We start from the raw sequence: 10,321 nt of genomic DNA, 5'->3' as shown, positions 1-10,321 counted from the left end.
TTACTCTAGAATGAGCAGAAGTAAGAATTGTCACTCTCTGGAAAATAAGAGATCTTATGTATAGATATGAGAATTTGCACTAAAGCATCTATTTGTTATCCATTTGTAAATCAATAAACTTTTATAATGACTTATCTAAAAGAGCAATGTTTTAGAAATGTTTCTGAAATAAAACCCTAAAATTATGGCGTGTTTTGGTTTGGCAGGGAAAAAATGTTTTTTAATTTTTCACTGTTTAATTTTACCCATGAATCAAATTTGTCACTAGCATAAGAAATGTGCATGGCTTCATTGTCTTCAATGCAGTCACATCTCTTTAGGTTTTCAGCTAATTTAACAGCCTGAAGTTAGAAATAAAAAGCTGGATGGCCACTTGACTGAAGGAATCTTGCTCTCAAGTGCTGAATCTGTCTCACTCTTATTTACAGCAGGAAAGGGATTAGCACCAAGGTGATAGTAGATAATTCTTCTATTTAGGAATACAAATAGCTTCAAAGTTTGCCCCTTATTACAAGAGCTACGAAATAGATAAAATTCCTTTCAAAATAGATACAATAATTTCTTCAAGGCTGTTCTGATAAGGAACTCTAACCTGTATGCTTTCCTCTTCAGACTATGAATACCAGATTGAGAGATGAAGCTACTACAATCCTTTGGAAAAAGAATCAAAATATTGCAATTTTAAATTACATTATAATCAACACACAACCCTTCTGAAAGGTTATGTTGATTTTGTTTTAAGTAATGCAGCATCTATGTGGCCATGATCACACAAACATTTTGGATTAAATTTAGACAGCATTTTCCCCGAAGAAAATTTACATGTCGTGAATTTCCCTCCTTGCAACTTTCTATACAATGTAACTTATCCTATGTCTTAATAATATACCAAAATACACGCCATGAATCACTGGAGGTACTGTTCCATTTATACCTAATGTAAATTATGCCCAGAAGTGGATTTAGGACCTTTTAGAATTCCAGGTGTAAATAGAAAGAAGTCATTTAAGGTCAAGATTTTCTAATCTTACAGAATACAGTAAATTAATTATTGGCAAATCCTGGTTTATTATTTTGTCTCCCAGCAAATTCAACAGTAAACCTTCTTGTCAAGAAAACGAATGCTTAGCATTTATATAAGCCTTCATCAATTGATATAAAGCATGTGTAAGCATGTCAGTCCTTCTACAACGCTGTTCTCTTAGGATATTAAAAGATCCCAAGATTGGGCCATTGATGTGATTCAATGGAATGACCTAATCCAATGCCAAAGACTAGCTATCCTTTTTCTCTTCTGTGTTTCCCGAGCTCCATATGTATTGACTTCTCTGGGACTTCTCTGAGCACAATGGAACCTCCTGGTAAGGAAAAGAAATCACAAATGCTGGTATTTGTGGAGCCACTTTGGCCTTACACCAGCACACCTACCCAAAGCTGTCCTTCCATCTACAGGGATGGCGCTGTGAGGACTCCACAAACCTACACTACATCCAGATGCATGTTTCCTGACAATTTTTAGGTGTAGCCATGCTGAGCAGACAGAAAGGTGCCTGAAGAACATTTCTGCCTTGAGTGTGGCCCACAGGGGCAGGTACACTTCCATGAAACCTCAAAGCAGAAAACAAGTGCTTCATGAAGACTTGAGGGGAGGGGAAATAAACTTTATACAAGGGAGCTGGTGCTCTTCAGGTGCTCTTGCAAATACAAAAAGTGAGGGGAACATGCATTCCTCAGTGGTGACAACACTGGGTTGAGTGTGAAAGACAAGCAAAGAGGAGAACCCCAGCTTTTCTTCCACAGGCACCTTGGGGAAAGGCCAGACTGTGCAACCCCCATTTCTATAAGCAGCCCCACAGAAGGAAAGGGACCACTCACACTGGTCACTGGAGCAGCTGGTTCTGATGGAGCGCTGGTGTGTGAGCACACCTCATGTCTGTGGCCTCTGACATGTGTCATGGGCTCCTCACCACACAGGCTTCACCTTTAGCAAACTAAAATTCCAAACCAACAACCAAAACTATAAAACCCCAATCCATTTTAAAACCTAAATTAAAGTGAAGGTCCTAGAATGGATCCTAGATTCAACCACCCAAGGCACATAGAGATAATTTTAATAAATAAATTAATAAAGGAAAAGGAGTTGCAGCCCAAAAAACCACAGAAAACTCCTATAGCCCTTAACATATCTGACAGGAGAATTTGCACATTAAAAACATGTCAGGAGTGGTACCATCATATATGTCTCATCAATCCTTTGGGGTTTAAGCTGGGAGTTGCATCTACCTGCAGAACAATAGTACAGTTGCATTTCTAATTGCATCAGAGGGTCTCAACCTAATGGCACCAAACCTCTTGTATCCATGGAAGTCATGGAACATAGGGCAACAACAAAGAGAAGAGGTGAATAAAGACAACTTTGTAAAAAGATTTAATGTTTGGCTTCATTTTAAACCAAAGAGCTAGTATATATATATATATATAAATATATATATATATATATATATATGTATATATATATATATGTAAACAGGCTTGCAACTTCATATACAAATGTGCTAAATATGGTTAAACATGCAAGAGGAAGACTGTTAAACATGGAAAGAAGGTAATCAGTATTGTATAACCAATCTTCAAATACTTGAAGAAAACTGCTAGAATTCTACAAACTCATTTTAATTAAAAGCATTCAATATCTCAGCAAGCAGCTGATAATTAGCTTTATTATTGTAATTTAATATTCTACACTTCACAATCTCTGTGAATGACTCTACTTTAAAACCATTTTAATTCTATTTTTAATTTCCGCCTCATCACACAGCTCAATGTAAATAATAACTACCAAGGTGAGGGGTGGTCCTTTCTGAGAACTCAGAGTCATAATGAGCACTTCAATGTCCTTCTGTTATTGTTCAAAGAGTAAAACAAATACCTCCAGGTCTTTTAAAGGACTGCATTAAAACAGAAAAAAGGTTAAAACTAAGTGGATCAATTTTTTTCCCTCTGCACTAATTCTGTATTCAGCATTTTCTACATAGTCAAGGGAGATGTTTAGTTTATTCAGTCATTTCTCTATTCTTACCTAGTGTAAATGCTGGTTAACTACACGAATTGACAATACAATTATGAGCATACAGTGAAATTTCAATGGAGAGCTCCTGCCTGCAAAATGAAGGAAGCACTGTAATTCAACACACAAGATTAAGAAAAGAACTCTGCTAACAGTGCAGATGTGAAACATTTAAATGTCTGGCACATGTAAAACTAATTTCTGTGTAAGGGAACAATTGTGAAGGTGCAAAAAAAGTTGTCTCAAAGATCCTACATAATCCTCAGTTCTTTGGGAATTCTCTTTTCAAATCACTGACAACTGATAAAAAGTGCATCTTGTATCATATATGTGTTTTCCATATGTGCTCCTCCTAGCATTTTCTCTGCTTGAGCTATATTCATGTAACAATTCATTGGTAAAGGAGATAATAAAAAATCCATTATTTTATTGACTTTGTGTGCAAATTACCGGACTTGATACCATTGCAAATATGAAAAAAGTTCTTCCTTCAAGTTTTTGAATTGCAACCAGAGTAATTATAAATTTTTTCCACAATATGAGAAAAATATGAAGGCAATTTTCCTAATTAAGGGCAAGTTTTATTAACTCATTAAACCCTGTCACCTTTATTCACTAAAAATCAAGCAGAAAAGTGGAATAAATCCACCAGGACAAAGAAAATGCACACACTTCCATCTTATAAACAAACTGACTATAAAAGGTGAAAGGTGCAAATTAAGGCACTCAATCTAAGAACACAGCATGTTCTCAAGTGGCCAAATAGAGCTCTTGGATATTCTACCAGAGCTCTCACTCAAGGGAAGGTAAACAGCAGACGAAGAACTGTGCTTTTTGTATATATCTATTTATCTGATTTAAAAAGCGTAGGATGTCTTTACCACAGTGTATCTAAATATGCAATAGAGAGAACACAGAAGCACCTCTTTATGTTGAGAATTGCTATTGCCGGGTATACTCTACAATGTATCAGTAGTCAATTTGTCCGAATTATAGGTTTCAGTATGCTTCATGATCAGTGTGCTTCATGATCACCGAGTTGCTTCCTAATTTTCCTTCCAACTGTTCAGGCTGTTACAGATTATTAAAGGACATTACCAACCTGAATAAGCATATTAGTGATTGGTGTGATTTTTTTTTTTTACCTTTAAATAAACCTAAAAAGAATTCCTAAAATTAAAGCAAATTAGCAAATTCCCCCACACTACATATTTTAGTTAACTCACTCTGCTTTTGAAAATATTCTGAGTCCAATCCATTATAGTCAATTCCAGTTTTATACTGCAATTGCTGTACTGTTCTCAGTGAGTTGAAACAAGCAGAAAAATGAAGCAATTCAGTGGGGAATCTGATCTCTCTTACAGAGCAAGTTTCTCTTTCACTGAGAGAGCTAGAACAAGTGGGATCAGAAGAAGAAATGTAAATCTTTCACATGAAATAAGCAAGATAAGCAAGAGAGGTGGACAGTTCCCATGGCTTAAAAAATATGATGATTTCAATGTGACTGCTCATCCAAACCTGCAGTCTGAATGGCCTTTGGAAGCATTTACACAGGAAGCATGATAGTGCCATGCAGTTCCCAATCCTGCATGGCTCTATCCCCCCAAGAATTTGCAATGGTACAAACAAAGCTGAGAACATGCATGTATCTTTTCAGAACTAAGACCTACTTTTGCAGCCACCACAGTGTTGGTGGCAAACTGCTTAGTGCAAAAAAACCATGCTCTCTTCCTGTTCACCACCTTAAAGCATGGAGGAAGCTATGTTCTGAAGGAGAAGGGTGAGGCAGAAGTTGTTGGGTTTTTAATAAAGATGCATTGCAACATACCTTAAGGGGTAAACATAATTCTGTTTAAATTTAGGGAGCAAACAAAGTTTTTGTTGAGTTGTAGTTAGGTTTATATATAGACTGTTAAAGGGACAACAAGCCACAGTTGACCTTGGAAGAAGGGAGTTTTCCAGATGAAGTCAGTCCACTTTGTTGGATAGCCATTGCAGAGAGAAAACTCCTGCAGCTACTTTGGATGAGTGGAAGTTATTTAAAGTAGCCACCTGTTTAAAAAAATGCCATAAAGCTGACAAGACTGAGGTTGTCTGCCTTGCCTTACATGGCATTCACACGCATTTCTAAATGCTTTTCCACTCCAGTGTCAGGTGGGGGGAGCAAAAATAATCTTTGGATTACAGAAATAATACCAGTGAAGAATAGGTCTTTTCTCTTTTGACTCTTGCATTGAGTTGCAAGCATTTAAAAAGGCTTCCCAAAGAATTATAGCCCCAGAAAACACTGATGAGAGTCCTTATCTTCCACTTCTCAACTGGTATAATGTATTCCCAGTGTTCTTTCTTTCTGAGTAATTTTATACTTGCTAAAAAAGTGGTGTTTGTAACTTGGGAGGGGAATTCCGGGGGAGCCAGCGCAGCATCCTGCTTTACTCTCATAAGGATGACAACATTTTCCAAAGATTCCATTATTGTTACACTAAATTCTACTATTTTATTATGATTTTTTTGTCTAATTCTATTACATTTAATAATAGTATAAAGTAATGACTGATCAAAATGTAATGAAGTACATATGTGAATCTTGACCAAAAAACAAAAATTACTATGGATCCAGCTTTTCTTGCACATAAAACAGGAGAAAAAAAATCCCATAAGCCTTCAGTGGAAGTTTTTCCTGACAAAGAGCCACACAATTAGGCTGTGATCCATAACTTTCGATATCTTCTGGACTTTTTAAGAGGACATTGCCAAAAATGATCTGCCAGGACAGCATACGATTCATTATACCCTCACTTTTTGTTGCTGAAATACAGACTGGACCCATTTCTTTGTTTTCTGCAAAATTGTGGTGTTAGTATAAGTACCTTAGCTCAAATAAAATATGGCTGGAAATGTTTTTGGCTTCATTTTTGAGTTATCCAATTTTAATGATGAGAAAGAAATTTTGCATTGTTGTAAAACTCCGTGGATTGGTTATCCAGTTACATTTCTGCATTGCTATGCAGTGGAAGCAGCAAGCAGACCAGGTTTTTGGTATTAAGATCCACAGGGGATAGGAAAACTGCTACAAGTAATGCTGAGATGGAGGTTGTTGCATTTTTTAATGGTACGCTGAATGCAACACAAATGACAAAAGTGTTGTTCACGGGGGGAGTACCGGCAGCTGGGAGCTAGGGTGGAAAGTCTGATGCATATGACAAGCTTGTCTCTGTAATGCAACTCAGGAGTATGGGACCTACTGAAAACACACCAAGGCACTTTTCTCACTTGTAGATAAGTAGCCACCCTGAGAAATACTCAGCTGGAATAAAGGATGCACGTAGGATCGGTATCTAAGTTTCTCCAGTTACTGGGAGCATGAAGTCCTCTGCCCTGTCTTCCCATCATTACATTGGCCCAGAGATATTAGTGATTCCTCTTCAAATACTATGGTCCATCACTCCTTCCTGACTGAATCAGGACAGTCAATAAAATTTCATATTATGCTTCCTGTCATTTTCCCTGGAAGCCATACCCAGTAGGTAGAAGACTCTTGCAAGGATCAGTGCATTCGGTTTGAAATCCTGGATGCTGGGGATGTCCAGCATTGGGCTTCCACTGACTTTAGTCTCATCAGTCTTCGCACTCAGTGGGTAAACCTGATTTCTCCTTGGCTTTTTATCTTAAATTTACCATCTAATTAGGGATATACTTTCTATTTATATTTTTTCATAAACTTGCAGTATATCATGTTCTGATTTTCACCTACGTTACCCAAAAAAAAAAAAAAAACCCAAAAAAAACCCCCAAACAAACAAACAAAGAAAAATAAGAAAAAGAGCACATGGGTAGTCACCAATACTAAGATTTGTGAGAAAATCTTTAAGGCTGGAAGCAAGTCTGGGATAACAAAACCATGAACTATGTAAAGTGCAGAGCTCTGCAGTATTTCGGACACTTCCCCCCCTGCAGTTCTGCTACAGACAGCTATCATAAGGACATGAACTGCTTTAAGAATCCTTGGTCTTGCACACAGACTGTACTTGGTTTCTCATGTCTTCAGGCTTCAGTTTCAAAGGCTTTGACAAAGAAGTAAGGCATACAGCCATGTAACTAAAACTTGGTAAAGTTTTGCTAAGGATTGAGGGGGTGGGGACAAAAGGCTCTCTAAGTAGTATAACTTGTGGTTTTTATTGAGTTTCTTGACCAACATGAATTAAAATCAAAGCAGACCATGCCAATGTTAGAAAGAAGTCTATGCATGGGAGCAAGGAAACCTTTTAGAAAAGAGACACAGTATCAACTACTGTATCAACTGTTATATTAACCATGAACGGGGAATTTTCATGGTAACATGGTCAAATCCATTCGCATGATTCGGACTTACATTTTCCCTCAGTAACAAAGAGAACAAAGAATAAACAAAGTTAAGTAAATGCAAAAATTTTGTTTGGAAAATTCAGAAGCTAAAGGCATTGCATCTTTCATTTTTTATTTCACTAAGGCTTCAAACACCTTAAACTATGCAATTCACTAGCAAGGTGAGAGAGCAGTGCCACAAGCCACTCTGAACATGCCCCTGCTTAGCTGATTCAGATAAAATATTTCCAAGTATTTGAAAAGAATTTTAGTACTTACTTCCAAATACAACATATCAATATGCTTTTTCTTTACATTTCAATGATCATTTATAATGTTTAACAGCGAGTCATACTCCACGGCACTGCAGAGTGTGTGTGAGTTACAACTGATGTGAGCAGTCAACTGAAACTAACAAAGCCTGTCTTTTAAAGGATTTGGACCTTACAATGCATTACAGCTTCGAATTTTAAAACTAAACTATTAAAGTCTAGAAAATGGGGTTATTAATATGAATGCACAAAATATAACCAGGATTATATTCCTGGTTTATTTAATTTGGGTAAAGTTTGGACATCTGGACAGTAAATGCATATCGATGTAACCTTGGTAGCATCCAGATATTGGAAAGAAAAATACATAGTCAAGAAGCTCTAAATCGTAACTTCTAACCTCCACACAAAGTCCTCGAAACAACTTCTTACATTAAAATTTAGTGAAAGGAAAAAAAAAAAAAGAAAAAGTAAAGTAAAAAGAAAGAAAAAAAAAAGGAAAAAGAAATAACATTATATTCCTCTACAACAATTTCAATACTTAAAGCTACTGGCCATACAGGTCTAAAAATTCTTGCATCCCACAAAACATCACTTTTTGAGGTTATTTGCAATCATACACTACACAATTTTCAGATACGGTATTATTAACTTTTAAAAATTTTGGAAGCAGAATGCTTTGCACAATGTCTGGCAGTGTTACCATACCTTCTAAACCAAGGTAGAAAAGCAATCCAAGAAGTAATCAGGTTTCTTGAAGCACAAAATTAAAAGTTTCCTTAGAATTGACTGCTGCAGTGGGAACTCATTTCTTCACACACACAGTTTCTAACTAAGCGCATCTTCTTTAGCAACGACAGCAGAGCGAAACTGTCCCTTCACCAAGAGGGCAACTTTGCGGAGCAGGGTGAGAAAAACCCTCCAGCTGTAACAGGCTGTATGGCAAGGAAGAAAACTTCTGGTGCCACCGCTATTCGGAAGTCAGCAACTTCTCTAATGCCGTTCCCCTCAAGAGCATTGGGGCTGCTAATTTTACAATTTCCTAATAGTTTTTGTGACCTCCGTACCTGCCTCCCCTCTGCAAACTACAGACGCAAGAACTCGGAACGCGGGCTTTGACTGAACCTAAGTGCTGCAGCTGACTCGAGAACACAGACCAATCCGCATTTGAATCAATGAATACCCCTTCTCGGGCAGCTCCTCATGACTACTGATCTCTGAAATTTTAAGGAAGCACTCTAAAACGCCTGGATTACACCCGAGTTGTATGTTCGGCTCAATGTCCTCAATTAAAAAATAAATAAATAAATAAAAAAGCGTGTGGGACGGGGAGAAGGGGAAGAAAGGGATGGGATGGGTTTGGATGGGATGGGACGACCGGGCTCCGCAGCCTCCCACTTAACGCGCCCGGCAACTTCTCCACGGCAGCACCGGCTCCGCGCGGCCCCTCCGCACCCGCGCACCGCAGCTCGCCCCGGTGGCTGGAGCTGGTGCCCGCCCGGGACCCCTCGCCCCGAGGTACCTGCTATGCCGGGGCCGGGGCGGGTGACAGCTGCGGCGGCGGCTGGCGCCGCTCCATGTGCCGGCGCTGCCCCGAGGGCGGTGGCTTCGCGCCCGGTCCCTCCCTCGCCGCTCCCGCTCTCCTCCCGCCCTCTGCCCTGCGCGGCCGCCGCCCGCTCCGCGCCCGCGCCCGCCCCCGCCCCACCGGTGCTTGGGACGGCGGCGGGCGAGCGGCGGCCCTCGGGACAGGGGACATTTGCCTGCTTTACCTGTTAGCGGGGTGCCCCGTCGGCTGCGCACAGCTGGAAGCGCGGGAGAGGGGCCGGGCTCCGCGCCGCCCCAAGGACGCTCCCGGGGCCGGACTCGTGCGGTGCCGGGACTCGGGTGTCCCCGCACGGCAGGCTGCTACCAGGCACAGCGATACGGCCGAGAGTCACAGGCCGTCAGCTGCAGAAATCCACCTCCCGAGCTAAGGGGTCAGATCATCCTTCTTTACTTCAACTTAGTCTTTCGCAACCCGTGAAAAACGCGTCCCGCGCTTTTTGTGAACTTGAATTCTGGTTCGCCGGACCAGAACTTAAGCAACTTACTTAAAATCGGTGGCAGAGAGAGTAGCTGAAATCCAGACCTTACTCTTCAGTCCGAAGGGCACGGCAAACCTGATGGAAATTATTCATGCTTAAGAATTAAGCACATTTACGCTCTGTGGAGGATGAGGATCTCATTTTTTGCTGTGCTTCAGTTCCTCATCCTCAAGATGTGGATAACAAATACTTCCTTTCTCACATCCTACCTTTATCTTTGCTCTCATATGACAAAAGTCTAGGCATAGCTTTATGCCTTTGTATAATCTCATGGATTTAAAAAAAAAAAAAAAAAAAAAAAAAAAAAAAAAGCTAAGCAAGTAGTCATTGGCATCGGAAAAATGGATGGAAAGACCAGGAGCTTAGAATGCAAGCTTTTTGAAACAGAAACTGTTTACTACTTCCTAAAAGTTTGTACTATAGAACAAAGATCTCTGAGGGTAAGTTGGACTTTTTTTTTAGAACAAAAATGGTAAGACTGTACCTGGGGATTTATTTCAGGAACTCCTTCCCTTAGAGAAGCTCTGCAGATGTGACTTCTTTATGCTTCACAA

General features: G+C 39.6%; 1 protein-coding gene across 7 annotated transcripts in view; it reads right to left on the bottom strand.

Moving 5' to 3' along the window:
* Positions 1-9,939, bottom strand: part of IKZF1 (IKAROS family zinc finger 1) — a 69,956-nt gene extending 60,017 nt beyond the window's left edge. For 2 of the 7 annotated variants that reach the window (XM_031503981.3, XM_085571728.1), the window contains exon 1: positions 9,206-9,310. The gene's annotated coding sequence lies outside the window, so the exon portion shown is untranslated. The other 5 variants (XM_085571730.1, XM_085571720.1, XM_085571721.1 and 2 more) reach the window with 5 other exon arrangements.
* Positions 9,940-10,321: the final 382 nt, after the last annotated feature.

The sequence above is a fragment of the Lonchura striata genome, chromosome 2 (assembly GCF_050655825.1).
Source record: "Lonchura striata isolate lonStrDom1 chromosome 2, ASM5065582v1, whole genome shotgun sequence".
Taxonomy (NCBI): Eukaryota; Metazoa; Chordata; class Aves; order Passeriformes; family Estrildidae; genus Lonchura; species Lonchura striata.
Note: the sequence above shows the minus strand (reverse complement) of the source record. Positions and strands in the feature narration are given on the sequence as shown.